The sequence below is a fragment of the Manacus candei genome, unplaced genomic scaffold (genome assembly GCF_025592945.1).
Source record: "Manacus candei isolate 608988 ecotype Guabito, Panama unplaced genomic scaffold, ASM2559294v1 h1tg000015l, whole genome shotgun sequence".
Taxonomy (NCBI): domain Eukaryota; kingdom Metazoa; phylum Chordata; class Aves; order Passeriformes; family Pipridae; genus Manacus; species Manacus candei.
The window spans coordinates 16,673,128-16,689,093 of NW_026138063.1; the positions used below are offsets into that span (position 1 = coordinate 16,673,128).

The 15,966-nt window shown below is 41.2% G+C and overlaps 1 protein-coding gene across 1 annotated transcript in view; it reads left to right on the forward strand.

Moving 5' to 3' along the window:
• IRS1 (insulin receptor substrate 1) overlaps positions 1-15,966 on the forward strand; it is a 281,844-nt gene that overhangs the window by 5,303 nt on the left and 260,575 nt on the right. The gene's annotated exons all lie outside the window — the stretch shown is intronic.

A 15,966-nucleotide genomic window follows, 5' to 3' on the forward strand; every position in this document is an offset into this window, starting at 1 on the left:
CGTTGATTACAGATGTGTAAGATGAGTAGGAACATTGTTGCAAGCAGTGTGATGTTTCTGTTGGGTGGGAGCTTCATGCAGCACATCACAAATGTATCTTGTTTCGAGCTCACAAAGTGCACCTGTGTGAGCCCTTTTGTGAAAGGTGAAGAGTGTTTTCACCTTCAGCAGCCGACCAGCACTAGCAGATAGTTATCTAGTTAATCTTGTCACTCGTTTTTAGTGAGCGATTGAGGTTTACTACATAGTTGAGCAGCAGCAATCACGGTAGCTTAAGTAGTTACTATGAATATGTGCAATGGCACTGGGAGATGAATCTCTTACCACTGTTTACATCGTAAGTTTAATAACCTTGCTATTTGTATTGCTTGTTCACTCTGCTCGAGGGAACACTGAGGGCTGGTGTTGGTACCACACCTGTGATCATATGTTCACCATTTTTAAACGTTATCCAACCTTATAACCTGAACAAAAGCAAAACAGTCTCTTCACATTTGCTACTTAACGCTTGCTGCTGTTGCCCTTTAGAGCAGTGCAATATTAGGTGTTAGTCTTGGGTGACCTGGGATTACCAGGTCGGTTTCAAAGTTCAAGGTAAGGTTTAAGATCAGTGCAAATATTGATGGTCTGTTTGAAATGGCAACTGGTAGGAAATGATTATTTTTGTGGCTACCTGACAGGAATGTGCTGTCACCATACAGGGTTTGTGACCAAATGTACACAAACTTACACAGCCACACTATCTCTCTGTTCTGGGATGTGCTTGCAAGAACCCATCTAGACTGTTTTTGAGCTGCCTCTTGTTACCCTGGGAATCCATATCTGCTTAGGAGAGCGTTGGTGTTATGAACTCTTCAGGAGAGAATTTGCCAGAGCATGCTGCAAGTTGTGCAGCAAGTCACTTTGCTGGGAGCATCGCTGTTCCCCCCCTGCCTGTGCTGTGCTGAGATTGAGGGGCAAGTCTGTGTGCAGGGATATGAGAAGGCAGGTCTGGGAGGGAGCAGTGTCATAACTGTTTGCTTACGCAGGTTTTTTTTTCCAATTGCACTGCTTTCCTTTTGCTATAGACAACTTATTTAATTGAACTATGCGTCATCTTTAACATAAAAGCTGTGGCAGTGCTCTCCATGGTGGTGGTAGGTAGGTGCCTACTGTGATTATGCTGTTCAGTGAAAGATTAGGATGTGGAAAACCTAATATAAGAGCTAGCTGAAAAATACCATGCAGATGTTTTTCAGGGCAGCATTGTAAAAAGTAGTGTGTAATAGAGTAATTGCTGTTTGAAGTTGGTTCTTATTTCCCAAAATTAGGATTGGACTGAGCAAGCACAGCAGCTTCTGGGAGGCAGGGGAAGAATCAGGTTGTAATTATATGGGGAGTTTGTAGCCATGGCTGTTCCCTTTCCCTTCCCACTATAAAGCTGTGTTAGTTGCTTGTTACTTTCTCAGATATTAACCCTTTAGACTCTTATTTCCCAGATTTCTTGCCATGAACTGAAACTTTCCTTGCAACATTCAGCCCGACTAGTCCATCTGTTGAGCATGTTAAGGAAAGAAACCCAATGATGTTTTGTCTGTGTTAAACAAACAGCTATTTTTACAGCTGTTTTTTGACATGTCCTTGTACTTTTTTGCTTTGGAGGTGAAACTTAGTTTTGCCAGGGGAGTCGGCCCATGTAGGTTATACCTTATGCCATTCTTGAGAAAATCTGCCTGGAGGTGAGTGATTTACAGGACTGCAAGCAGTCTGTTTGCACATGCCTGAAGAAGTTGTTGAGCACCTTTAGCCAAACCATTCCCGTGAAGACTCCAGGTGCAGTAGGGGTGCTCCAGTTCCCCAGAGCTTTGCCTGCTTGCTCCCAGCAAGCAGCCAGGCTGTCCAGCCTGGGTCAGCTTCCCCTGTGCTCCTCCTAGCAGGTGAGGCTGTTTGGCTGAGGGGAGGAGGTTGTTGTGGTTTTTGCTTCTCCTATTGGTGTCTGAGCAACGTGGAAGAGGAAGGAAAAGCTACTTGGTATGTTTGCAGGTACAGCTGAGAGGTGAAAACATCTGGAGCTGGGAAGGGAAGGTGAAGCTGCAGGGATGAGAACAAGGGATGAGGAAGCCTGCACTAAGTACTCTTTCTTTACTCTCCATCTATTTCATGGGTTTTTCTTTACACTTTTAATCGCAGAATTGGCAAAGGGACTACACATGCACTTTTTTTTTCCTCCTCTCTGTAGAGCAGTTCTCCACCCTCTCCATAGGGCAGCCTTCCACCCCACCCCAAAGGCCAAAGCTATCTGGATAACTCTTGTTTTATCCATTGTGGAATTTTCTGTTTTTGCAGTCTACAAGACAAGGACCTCAAATGTTGGCCATTCATCTAATGGGTAAAATGATTGTTGCTACTTTACTGCAAGCTAGCTAACTCCTTTCCTATTCCCTGCTCTCCTGTCCTTCCCTGCCAGCTGCCTCAAAGTTCTTCAGGCATTAGATTCTGAAGTATTTTTAACTTCTTTCAAGTGTAGTTATTCCTCTTAACATTAAGGATACTGGCTGAAATAATCACGTTGTTTCCCAAATTTAATTGAAAACCATTTCTCTTGCACCCACAGCATTCCTCTGCACTCTCCCATCCCATTGCCTTCCCTGTCATAAATTCTTGGCTGTTTCCAAACAGCTGGCCCTGCCCTGGCTCTCTTCTCTCATCCTTTCAAAAGTGCAGCAGTTTCAATGCAGTTCTGAATGCTCTCCTGCCCAAACATTTACCTCTCCTTCAGACAACTGGCTACTGTTATGTGTGTCTCGCCTAGCTGGTGACTCTTTGGTGCTTGGATACTCTGATGAGTGGACTTTTGTGCTGTAGCTGGAAGGCCACGTTGCTGCAGTCGCCAGGTCATGCTTGGAAAGAGCAGCCTGTGACATGGAGAAAGTGAGGGGAGAGAGCAGTGTAGCCCTAAGGCATTTTCCTCCTGCTTAGAGTTTTGTATGCATGGATGTGGTGGGCTGACCCTGGCTGGACACCAGGTGCCCACCAAAGCCACTCTGTCACTCTGCTCCTCAGCTGGGCAGGGGAGAGAAAATATAACAAAAAGCTCACGAGTCTCATGACATAAAGGCAGGGAGAGATCACTTACCACTTACTGTCACGAGCAAAACAGCCTGGACTTGGGGAAATTAGTTTTATTACCATCAGATCAGAGTAGGATAATAAAAACTAAATCTTCAGACACCTACCCCCCACCCTTCCCTTCTTCCTGGGCATAACTTTACTCCCCATTTCTCTACCTCCTCCCCCCAGTAGCACAGGGGTATGTGAATGGGGGTTTTGGTCAGTTCTTCACACTTCTCAGGGGGAGGACTCCTCACACTCTCTCCCTGCTCCAGTGTGGGGTCCCTCCCATGGGACACAGTCCTCCAAAAAACTTTTCCGATGTGAGTCCTTCCTGTGGGCTGCAGTTCTTCACAAACTGCTCCAGCATGGGTCTCCCATGGGGTCACAAGTCTTGCCAGGAAATCTGCTCCAGCATGGTCTCCTGTCTCCACAGGATCTCAGGTCCTGCCAGGAGCCTGCTCCAATGTGCATCGCAGACTCCTTAGGGCATCTTCCTGTTCCAGTGTGGAGTCCTCCACAGGCTGCAGGTGGATATCTGCTCTGCCATGGACCTCCATAGGTCCTCTGTGTGCCTGGAGCATGTCCCCCTGTTTCTGCACTGACCTTGGGGTCTGCAGTGTGGTTTGACATATCCAGGTGGTCTCACATATCCTCACTCCTCTCTCTCTCTGCAGTTGTGCAGTCCTTCTTTCCCTGTCCTAAATACGTTATCCCAGAGGTGCTGCCACTGTCAGTGATGGGCTTGACCTTGTCCAGCAACAGGTCCCTCTTGGAGCTGTCTGGCATTGGCTCTGTCAGACATGGGGGAAGCTTCCAGCAGCTTCTCAGAGAAGCCACCCCTGTAGCCCCCACTACCAAAACCCTGGCACAGAAACACCATACTACAGGTGAGCAGATGTTGTGGATCTGCTGTGGATCCTGCTCTTGGGATTGCTGTGAGAAGGCTCCTCAGATGAGCAGGGGCTTTGAAGATGAACTGCTGATAGCTTGTGTTCTGAACATATAGTCGAAAGATATTCCAAAAAGGAAACTATGAGATGTTGGCTCTGGAGAAGCAGGAAAGGCTGTAGTAGAATAGTACCATGAATCCAGGTATGTGGCTTTGATCTCCAAAGCTTCAAAGCCTCATTTCCATTTTGTTGACGAGTTTGAGAACTCCTGAAAGTTGAGTGCTAATAACACCGAATAGAATATGTGTAGTGTAAGCAAGTGGTAACTTGGCTCACTTGCAGCTTTGATGGTGCCTGTTTTACCCAGTGCATGGGTGGTTTGGGCTGTTTTGGTGATGTAAGAAAATGGAATACAGTACAATGGGAATGCAGCACAATGGCATCTATGCAGTTGTTAGGCCTTTTGCCTGTATCCAGTTAAAGCAAAACACTACTAAGGGAAGAACTAAACATTTGTGTGGGTCTCATGAAAATTCACATGATGGTAAACAGAAAATTACTCATGTAGTTCTTGTGTTATATACCTGGGTTTTATTTTTGTTAGGACACTGATTGCTTTTTATTTTATTTTTTCATTAAGTTTCAATAGTTGGGTTCTTTTTCTCAAATTAAAAAACTTAAGGTGGAACAACAGAAACACAGCAGATCATAGAATCCTAGAATATGCTGAGTTGGAAGGGACCCACAAGGGTGCCAAAACAAGACTTGTACAATTAAATTAAGTTTCTAGGGGAAGGTTGTTTCCAGAACTGAAGAACAGAAGTTTCTGTAATTTTGGGTCACCACCAAGGTAAATACCAGTATGTTATGAAAGTTTTCCATGCTTTATGGGTATTACTGTAGACAAAACAGTGCATTTCTTACTGTATGCACACACCACTTTTCCCATAGCTAATTATTTGCCAAAATTGAACCTGTGTCTCCACATACTTGCGTATTTGCAGTTCTTCTGTTTAACAAGACCACAAGCTTATAATTAATGGCTTTAGGTGTTTCTCTTTTGTCTTCCTGGCTTAGAAATTGAAACTGAATGATTTATAAACAAATTCAGATAATTATGAAGTACTATCTGGACTTCTTTAGCACACATTTAATTAATGTTTAAACTGGTTTCTGAATGTGGTTTAAATTTAAAAATGAAACAGGACATCGCAGGGTGAGGATGATGCTCATTTTTAACTAGCAACTGTAGGGAGATCATATGTTTCCTTAGATAACTCATAAATACAGAATTACAACTCAAATAAAATGCAGCAAGCAGCTGTGAAGTGGGAATGTTATCTGACCAACGTCTTGAGTATGTTGCGTTTTTTCAGGACCGCTTTATATTAGCTTAAATTTTTATATTCATTAGGACTGTAGAGTTTTCATGGCTTCATAAATACGTGAGTACAAGTACTGAAAGTAAATGTACTTGAATGTTCTTTTGAGTAAGTTGCACTAAGTGCAACTATAGCTTGTTTGTGAAGAAAGTGGGGTGGCTTTTTCCAGTTTTTTGAAGCTCTGAAAGTGGATCTGTTCAGAATTGATTATTGTGTAAATAAAGTCACGTAAGCTGTAAAAAAAATAACTTTAGTCTCCAGCGATATGGTAGAGAAAGAGATATTATTTTCCAAAACTAATTTTATTTTAGGTTTAACCTCTGTGCCAGGTCTCAATAGAAGCTGATAACTGCATTTGATTGACAGAGTTACACAAACCAGTACTCTTAAGAGAAGAGAGGAAAAAGGAGGGGAGAGCTGTTCATGGGACCTGTGCTATGGCTGGAAGGGAGACTGGGGGTTGCTGACTTAAAACAGTGGGGAAGTTGAGGTACAGGTTTGGGAGCAGCTGTGGAAACTGGGATGGGAAGGAGATGGAAATGAGAGAGAGAAATTACTTGGGGAACACAGAGAAACTACAGTATGATGATGAGGATGGAGAGAATTGCTCAGTGCTTGGGGTCTGAAGGGAATTGGGATGGTGATACTTGAAAGTCTGAGGATGAGTATAGAGAAATGTGGACAGCCTGGATATACACAGGGAGTTAGAGGCACTCATTTTGCACTGTACTGCAGTTTTCTGAAGGTGTTTTTGCTTCTGTATTTTTCTTTTGATCTTTGTTACTGGGATAGACACTGTTTAGGAAGCACATGTGTTCCTTCCTTGTGATTAGACTTTACTTTGTTTTAGTATTTGGATATTCTGCTGACCTTAACAGGATGATGTAAGGTAAGCAGAATTTGCCTCCAGCTTTTCTTTCCTGAACTCTTTGTTTTGCAGCATCCCTGTCATGACCACAGCAGTAAACCACAGGTATGAATCTGAATTAGGTACAAGACAAATCAGAATGAGTGAATTTTAACATTAAACCCCCTCGATTTTATAAAATACATATAATAAAAGGAGAACTATATTCACACAGGTTTTTTTTAACTACAGTATTTTCTTCTTTACACTCTACTACTTGGACAGTTATAAATTTGATTAAAAATGGGGTTCATTATTTTAATAATTTGCCCTATTGATTAGTAACTATAGATGCCCGTGTGTTTTTTAAATTTAAAGAATACTTTGTAAAAACAAATTTCAAATGGCAAAGCTGTTTTGGCTTGCTACAACAGATCTTGTGTTTTTCATTTTGTGGTAAAAGCTGCAACACAAATATAGTAATATGGAGAAACATGTCTGAATTCTCAGTTTGTCAGAGTGCTAAAAACTGGCTTTTGGTCATCTGTACATCACCTGATATGCTCGAGTACCTGTTCACAAAAGTGAGTAGCATTATGCTATTTTTAGATAATTTTGAGTTTTTCATAAATGGCGATTGTGGTGATTATTATTTTGGCTACATGAGGTAGAGATAGTAAAGGGGAGATGTTAGTAACTTAAAAAAAATATTTTCAAGTTTAACAGCTTTACACTCCTCTTACAGAAAGGATGGGAAATTTAACAAAGGCAAGGTGTGAACAGATAAAGGAGATTTAAATAAGCCTGGCACTCTTAACTAACTAAAAGATGTCTTGATATATATCTCTCTGATCACGTTTGACATATCTAGGTCATGTTCTGTGAAGACTATTATTAGAAATTTAACCTTGGGTAATTGCAAAGTGTATTTTCTTCAGAGTAGGTTTTGATCAAGTAGGTGAAACAGTGAAAGTTTGTGTGTGTTTAACTGCTTGTAATAACTGGGGAGTCTAGTTAGAAGATGTGTCAGCCACCTGAGCTGGAAGGTGAAATGTGCTGTTCCAGTGGTGCATCACAGAAGATTTGCCTGTGTACAACAGTTGTACAACAACTGTTGTAAAATTCTATTTTTTTGGAAGCTGGGGATGTGGAAGAAATGACCTGTTAAATTTTCAAATAAGATATGCTTCAGGAAGAGTGGAATTAGGTTGTACACTTTACAGCTAGCAGAGTTGTTGAAGTGTGCTTGCACATTTGAACTCTCTGATGATACGTGTTATATAACGGAGGAAGGTAGGGGCTGGGAACATCTACAGCTTCAACTGACTGTGTTTCTTCTCCCCCCTCACCCCACCTCCACTCTGTGTGGGTTAGTCATTTTTAACTCACTAGGGTACCTGGGGGTTGGACATGCTTTCTGTGTGATTAGAAAAAATGAGAATTACCTATCAGCCTTGGTCCCTGTCCAGTTTCAGCAGCCTGGCTTTCAATGTGGTGCACAAATATTTCTTAAGATGTAACTAGAGGGCAGGAACTCCACAAGCTGGGTTTGCCAGTCAATAAAATACTTAACTGGTCTGTGCACAGGAGCTTTCCTTCAGAGGCACAGTTCCCTGAAGGAGTAAAAAGCTCAAACACGGAACAGAGGAGACTAGGCCAGTGACTGTATGGGTTCCTTCTGCTCTTACTTCACTGAACTGTAGACTTAAAAACCAAACCAAAACCAAACCCCCCCTTCATTCTCCTCACAAGATACTGGACGTCTGTACATCACTAGTAACATTCCTGTGCAAAAGCTGTGCCCAGAGTTGTGGAAAAGTCTTGGTTAAGGGAGTAAAAGAACCTCAGGAAGTGTAGATAGGAGGTAGAAGTTTGAGGTTGTTCCTCCTCTTACAGAGTTAGCTGGGGTCTGGCTGTTTATCAGTTTGTAAGTGACTGCAGAGGAGTGGAAGGGAGGTGGGGAGCTTGAAATGCCATGGCTGGAGCTGGGACTTGTGCTGGAGCCCTGGGCTGTGTGCGAGAGATGCAAAGACACCTCGAGTGGCAGCTGATGTGTGTCAGTGAGGGACTCTTTTAGATTAAAACACTGGATGGTAATTAATCTTCAGCAAGCTGGCCTTCATTTTGAAGAGAAGATTGCTATGCTAGAAAAGAGAATTTTAACCCCTAGAGAACGGGAAATGAGTGACGGGGAGACCTCTTGGATTCAGAGGCAAACTTGGAGCTCGGAAGTGTTTGGTATGTGCTGCAGGGGAGTGCTGGTGTCCAAGTGTAAGTAAAACTTAGTCACTTCTTGAAATGCCTTGAGAATTACTAGAGCAAGGACACTGTGGTCCTCCAGTAACTTCCCAGCTTAGGTTGATGGTTCCTGTGCAAGTGATTGACAAGGTGTTTGGGAGTCACTGTCAGCAGTGGTGCGTGTGGGATGCAGGAGTGTTCATAGGGATGCTAACGTAGGAAAAATACAAAAGGACTTCTCTTCTCTGGGGAAGGTGCAGGTGCAACAGGAAGTCCTTTGCTGCTCCTGCCATGTCATAGGGCTGGTACAGTCTGCTGCCTCCCCTGGCATGGTACAGTGCACTTTTCTCATGGTGCTCATTCTCTAATGGTGACACTCAGAGAAATAAAGATTGGGGACTTCTGAAGTGGTGGTGGCTGTTCCATTTCTGACTCATGCAGGCACTGTAGGGAAATGATGGTGATGTTGGCTGAGTGGTCTCTGAAAGATGGGGTTAATTTTAAGTTCCTCGGAAAACTTTCTGCTGTCATAATTACTGATTCCTCTCCTGTAATTCCTGATCACAAATTCTGAATTACCTGTTACTTCAAAACAGTAAAATATAGTATTTATGGAGCAGAATGTTGTAGAATAATGAGGACATAAACTAACAAGTTGTTCACTCAGTTGAGGCTAAGACAATGTTATCTTAATTTTTTTTTTTTACTTTTGGAATGCATCCACAAGATTTTCCTTTCATAGTACGGTTGTATTTCACAGAAATGACCAACAGCAGGTAGCTCAGCTGCACAGTCCTTGAAAGAGGTAAGACAGCTCAGCTTGCCAGAGGATTTGAAATGTCTCTTAGATGTCAGTTAGGTAATGTATTCCTTGTTTTGGTGGGAAGGAACATCTGTACCATGGCTACATGAAGGGGAGAATGAGCAATACTCACCTTTTGCAGTGATGGTAAATTCAAACTGAACTATTTTCACCTGAGGAAAATGAAAGCGACTAATTTAAATCCTTAGGAGGACAAAAATGTTTTTTAGATAGGTGGGAACTACTTCTTTGCTTGCCAAGCAGAGGGACACTGTACCATCCCCTCATGCTTTGCTGTGTTATGGTATTTTTAGCATTTGGTCCACTTTCCTCTGTTGCAGATCACGGACAATATTTTTTTTAATAGTGTCAACTAAACTGCAGAACAAAAAAAAATATTGGTTGCCCTTTAAAGAACAAAGGGAAGTGAGGAGTACTAAATAGTTAATTGCTTGATTGCATACATAAAATGGAATACAGGTAAAGAAACCTTAGTATTTAAAGCTTGAGTGTACTAAAAACCATTTCAAACAAAGGAAACTTTTTATGTACTGTGTGTCAATTCAAGAATCTCAAAAAGCAGGCTGGTTGGCATGTCTGGGGTGGAGTCCTGCAGAATGTTTGGGCAGATTTAACCTGCAAAGGGTGGTCTCACCTCTGCTGCCTTCACTGTTTCTGTGTGCTGGATCCATACCAGTAAACGGCAGCTGCAGTTAGGCTGACGTATTCTTTAGTAACCGTTTATATTTCCTTATTTTACACATAATGACATTCAGATTTCTGAGAAACAGCAAAATAAAATGTATAAAGAGGAATTTAGTTTGTTTAGGAAGCTGTATGTTGAAAACTGTAAATATTTTTTCTTGTTGAAAGTTAATATTTGTTCTAATGTCAGTATTTTGGAAATAACCTTGTATTTTGTTGATTTTATCGGCATCTGGTGAACATGATGCAGAATGGTCTTGAATTCCTTGGATATCTTGATATGGGTGGATAGCCATGTGTGATTTACATCTATCTTAGCAGTTTGAGATCAAAACACAGGCGGATGAAACTAAATAGAAGAGCAGTGATGGAAGCCAAACAGCTCCAAATCATCCCTCGTCCTTTTCCAGCTGCCGTGCACACTCCCTCCTCCCACAGCTGCTTCTTGGTGAAGCAGTAAAAGAACTGGTGGGCTGGGAATGAACATTGTACTTTACACATGTAAATGGTGATACTTTATTCTTAAATGGATTAATGCAGCCGATCAATTCACATGCAAGACAGTCTTGAATCCTTTAAACAATTTAAGGGTTCTTAAAAATGAAACAAAACTCTGAAATACTTTTATTTCTCTCCCGTATGAAACTTCTTTCTCTAGCAAGCTCTGATAGGAAGGAAAAGCCCTTCTGAAGGTGTGCAGGCATGTAGCTAGGGCATGTTTTTTCAGGCCTTTGAACTAGGTTAGGAATGTGTCTCAAGATGGAAGAATGAATAGTTACTTGGTGCTTTTAGCCTCTGGGCTTGAAACTCGCAAGAGGAATGTTATTGTGTCTTCAAAGCCTGTTTCACACAAGCCTTTGTTGAGCAGGAACTTGGAGAGTCTTTGTATTATCATGCACAGAACAAAAAGAGCCAGCCACCCAATTTGATCTAATTGGGCGGCAGTGGTGAGATGTTTCTTCAGTAGGGAGGCTCTGGAAAATGGGGTGCATATTTTTAATTAGGAAAAACCCTTTAGAGTGAAGGGATTGCCTACACAGACATTTACCAGCTTGCTAAAACTCTAATGACACTGAAGCAATTCCCCATATGCATGTCCCCTCTTTTTCCCTCCTTCCTATATACTGCTTTCCCAGGAAGAGAGCAAATATTTACATTTCTTTAAAATTCCATTTTGACCCTGAGGTGGTGGTAACACATCCCTGGAGAAGGCAGGCTGAGGTTGAGAAAGTGGGGTGGTTCAGGTTGAGGTAATTTTTGTCTTGCTTTCTCAAAAATAAACCTGTATTCAGGACTCAAGATGCTGCAATGTACTAATATTGCCTAAATCAAGACGGACCTACGAATCAATGTAACTACTAAGTGTTAAGAGAAAATAAACCCGTTGCTCTAGTGAACATGATTGGGGTTTGAAGTACTAAAACCTCAATTTTGAGAACAGCAGCTGCTTCAGTAGATACCCAGAGAAATTTATTTTCATTTTAGTATATGACTTACCTAATGCTTATTCAAAACTGAATGAGGTTAACTGAAAAGATAGGAAAACAGATTTCCTCTCCAGAAGTTTTGAGCTTAAAAATCCCAAGAACTCTACTAAATCTGAAAATTTGAATTCCATTGTAGCCAAGCCTACTCAATTTCACCTACTAAATGGAAATGAGGCTTAAAAAAAAAAAGGCAAATTATCTTTAAATGCAGCATTTATCTTGTTAAGTAACTTCCTTATGTGTTCAGGGATTTTGTTAGTTTTTATCCTGATTTTCATTCAAACACAGCTTGAAAAGTCATGATATAAAATTTAACCAGCTACTAAATAATGACCTGTATTGGTCATCCATTTCATGCTAAGAATCTGCATAAATATACACTAACAGCATTGTCTAACTACGGGCTATACTAAATGCTAAATTAAAAGGTTATGTTGTAGATCAGCAAGGTTTAGTGGTTATTGGTGTTTGAGAGTGGCCATTAAGAACATGAAAAAAAAAGTTTCCTCATTTGCTAATCTAAATTTGATTATTTTAATCACTTTAATTTGAATTAATCCACCGTGAAGCCAAGTGTCAGTATGTACATGGTAATTAAGTGTATCTGAACTGATATAATCATACAGAGATGAAGTGTGGGCACAGAAAAAGATCTCGTTACAGGACGTCGCCTGATCCAGAGGATCAGGAGCAGACAATATATGGAATGATTGGTGGTTGGGAGCAGGAGAGGAGAGGGGAAAACCACGAGTACAGAATACTGGTGGTTAAAGCTATTGAAGGGTAAGAGTGACAGACTGGCTGTGTAAATTGGGCAGTTTGTGGGTCTTCTGTAAGAGGAGTTTCACAAGCTTAGAGAAGGGAAAGTTGTGTAGGAAGGGGTACAGGGGCTGAGTGAGCAGAAAGAGGAACTGGAATAACTCTGGGAAGCTCAGATTTCAGTTGATGTAATTGGGCTTTAATGGCTTGAATGATTCATAATCTCTTAGCTTGATAGGCTGTTATAAAATTTTAAACATAGGTATGAATGAAGTTGCTTGTGCTGATAACATTGTGGGATTGCAGCAGTGGAAAGCATTGATGTGCCAAGAACTGTTACAGGAAAAAAATTGTATAAGGTGTTTGTAACACCTTTTGTGCAGGCATATTTTGGAGGAAGGTTTGAATGATCCTTCTCCATGAATGTGCTATGAAGTATTTTTCACCTTGGTGGGGAAGGGGAGGAATTTCCAACTGATGTAAATTGCTGTACCCACTTGAAGTTGGTGGGACTAGGGCAGCATGCCTCAGTTTAGCATGTGTCCCTTTAACTTTTTTTCTCTCTTTTTCTGTAAGCTGTTACTACACTGTTCTTTTTTAATTAATAGCAAGTCTCCATTAATTTTAATTAGGTATAGTAATGAGTTAGCTCTAAAGTGCTTCTAAACAATCTGTAATTCAATGTCTAATTTATCTTCTACCTTGGTTATTTCATCTTTTCCAAAAACTCTTCTCCTGAAGGTTGATGAGATGTTTGATCTGTCTTGATTCGAGCTTGTTTACTTCTGTGTTTGTTAGAGTAGCTCATCAGCTTTTATTTCTTTATCAGATAACTCCTGTGATGTTAATCATGGATTTGGGTCACATTTCAGCATTTGCATTTGGGTTGAAGGAACAGGTAAAAGCAACAGACTGTTAACAGGACTGCTTTGTGCTTGGAGTAAACAGGACTACAGAAGGTGTGGTGGTAGCCTTTGTGTTATAGGACCCCTGTTATGTGTAGAACTTTGCAACCTGTTTGTGTTTTTAACTGATGCACTCTTATAGTAGCTTCTTACTGTTCTTCACTGTAACTTTTTGAAGGTGTTTGTTTTGGTTTTGTGAAGTCAAGAATGATACAAATCACTATCTGATATCTGTTTTCACATCTCTGGCTTTATCTGCATATCCTATGGTTATACTTGCAGCTTTTACCATTGTTGAGATTCTCTTCTGATTCTTTAGGCTCAGTTCATTTGGGTAGGTGTGAGAGGATTAAGGCCAGGAAGAACTGTGATAACTATAGACAATCATTCCACTTCAGAAGCTGAATGGAGGACAAAGATTTACCATCAGCTTAAACTAAATGGATGGGCACCCTGTTGTTTCTGTCTCCTTGACCACATATTCTTCTGGAGAGTTGGTTTTGGCATCCCCTGGGGAGCACTTGTACATGTATTTAGGAGGGAATGCAGAACAGTTTCTCTAGATAGCAGCTTGCTCCTAGATTGGTTAAAACCAATTGTGAAACCTCATCTGCAATATTCTTTCAGGCAGCAAATCTTCAATAGAACATCTTATGCGATTAGTACCTTACACTGCCCTTGAAAGTTGTCTTAGCCTACACTGCTGCTGCTTCTGGGCTGGGTTCTCCCTTTGCCAGCTGCAAAAGCTGTGTTTGAGATGGCCTGCAGGGTTGCTGTGAAGCTGTGCCTTCAGTGAGCTGTGATCCAAACCAGCTGTAACACAGTCCCTCACCCCAGGAGCCTTTGCAGGTGTGCTGGGTTAAAATCTAAGAGGGTTTTCCAAAATGTGTTTGCTTCTTCACTCACCCTGGAGGTGCTACTTTCAAGTGTGAGTGCAGTATAAGTGTATTTATGCTGTTGAAAAAACCACTTCTCAATTATGGCTTGTTTTGGTTCATCTGAGAAAAGACATCTTTTACTGGCAAACCTGCACCTGCTGCTTCAGTACTCATACTAGTTTAGCTGTCTATGTTAGTTATCTTCTCAAACAAACATTTCCTGTCAAAATCAAAATCCACACTGACAAATTAGCCTTTTTAGTTTAGATAAGGTCATATATATGTGGAAAACATTTTCATGTGAAAATGAAAAATATATGTAATGGCTTTAGACAGCCGTCTTCAGACCTTCTGGTATAGTTATTCAGATGTCATATGAGAAACAGGCAGGGTTACCACCTTTCTGCCCTCAATTCTTGGTCAAATTTAGTGATTATATGAGGATTCAGTAAGTAACTGACTCCAATAGAAGGAAATACCCGTCTCCTAAAACATTTTCTGCTTATCTCAAGAGTAACTCAGATGAATCCGTGGAAGAAAATTTTCGTTCTTTTATTAAAAGATCTTTTGCATGCTTGTCCGCAGTGGTGTGTTACAAAACTGAATGTCTGTTGTCTGGCAGATGTGTGATTGTAAAAACAAAACTTGCTTTTAACTATTTGCTGAACTTCTGACATTAAGATCCACATTAGGAAGTAACCTCTTAAAGATAGCTCTACCTTTCTTCTGCTCCATGCAATGCTTCCAGATGTATTTGAGTACAGTTGGAGGATTAAAATGCTCCAAGAGCTGCTATAGTCATTTGTAGCTTGGCTCTGTTTTTTCCCTTTGCTTCAGTTTTCTGTAGCTTTCTGTTTTCAGCCTTATTTATTAAGAAGTGTTACTGCATTCTGCTTATTTTTTCAAACTACCGTGTCATTTATTTGGCAGGAGAGGAGGAAGGTTAAAGTTCCTCCCTACCTCCTCCCCCTCTCTCCAGTGAAATTTTTGATTGTTCTGTTTAATGACTCATTTTCTCTACAGCTGAAGTTAATTTAGTGGCTCATCCAAACAATGAGTTATTTTGCGACGAGGAAGTGAGAGAATTTTAATTCTTTCCCCTCTTTTCTAATATAAAGGTATGTCTTGGGTGTTTAAAAAAAAAACCATGGAAGAGAACACAGATACGTGTTCCTTGCATTTTTTGGAAGAAGAAGCTTAAATCTTGGGTTGCATGAGCTTGACTTACTGTGTTGAAGTTATCTTCCTCTTTTTCATAACTTCATGGAAATCCACCTGTCTGGATGGATGAGTAATTTTCTTCCACCTTAAGTAGCTCTGGTGGGGCAAATATTTGTCCTTTTATAGTGGATGTGTTTGTCAGTGACAGGATTCCCCCAAGTTTGTGCTGCTTCAGCAACTGGAGGGTACCCAACACTCTTTTCAGTCGCCATTGGGCAGTTTGATGGTAGCAATGGTATGGAAACCAGGGGGCAGAAAAGCTGGACCAAAACATGCAATGTCCTGTTTCAGATGTTCAGTGCAAGCTCAGTTCACCTGCACTGTGTGGTGGCATCTCCTTTCCGAGGGCCATCAGCCCAGCCATTTAGCAATGTCACCTTCTGCTTGGGACACATCTCCCCAGGGTTTCTTCCTTGTGTCCACACTTGCCTTTGGATCTGTTTGCAGTTTGAATTGCAGTGCCTTAGAAAACAGGCTTAGTTTTGATTTCTCTGTACGACAGTTAAATTTTTAGGCCTGGCAGTCCTTTGTACCATTATCCTAAAGGCAGCAGGAAGAGATGACTTTGGTAATGTGTTTGCACACTGTTGGAGGTATTTTATCATTGAGCAATTGGTAACAAAACATCCACTGACTTCACTGGAGTGGAGTTTTCTCAGCAGTATAGACAGAGTAGAGGGGAGCAGGTAGGGTTTGCAGTGCTGTAGTGCTGCTGTGTGTTCAGAAATATTCTTTTCCAAGGGTTCTTTATCAGTATGT